Here is a 585-nt window from a genome sequence, read left to right as displayed (position 1 = left end):
TTGTCTCCTGCTTCTGCCTCAGCTGGCTGTTGGCATCAGAGGACTGAGGTGGTGACTGCCTGGTGTCCATGGTCTTTGGCTGGATGAGCTGGTTCCCCCAAATCAAATCAGGGTTGGCAGCTCCACAGCAACTCCTCTAGTGACCAGCCCCAAGGATTTTTCTCGCACAGATTGTGCCCACACATGGGAAGTTTCACATCGGGTTTCCCCTCCACTCTCTCTGCCAGCGGGGCAGAAAGGTGCTCGATTCCGCGGGGTTCTGGGCTCGGGGTCCCTTCCCCGCCACGGGGAGCGGTTTCCCCCGGAGCCAGAGGGTGGCGGTGCTGCAGAGAAGCCGCTCGGATCCGCCTCCAAAGCTCCAGCTGAGAAACTCGGCACCTCGTGTCTCTGAGCCCCTCCGGCCACCGCTGCCGACTCCTCCTTCCTCTCATCCCCTTCTTGTCTTTCGTTTTTGTGAGTAACGGGCAGTGCCCATCCCCGGGGTAGGTCAGCGCTGCCCTGCCGCTGGATCCTGCCCCGTGCCCGAGCAGAGCAGCCGTGGCAGCCCCCAGGGAGACGTGTCTCCTTCCGAAGTTGGCAAAAAAA

The sequence above is a fragment of the Chaetura pelagica genome, unplaced genomic scaffold, assembly GCF_000747805.2.
Source record: "Chaetura pelagica isolate M959 unplaced genomic scaffold, ChaPel_1.0 scaffold1317, whole genome shotgun sequence".
NCBI classification, from domain to species: Eukaryota; Metazoa; Chordata; class Aves; order Apodiformes; family Apodidae; genus Chaetura; species Chaetura pelagica.
Note: the sequence above shows the minus strand (reverse complement) of the source record.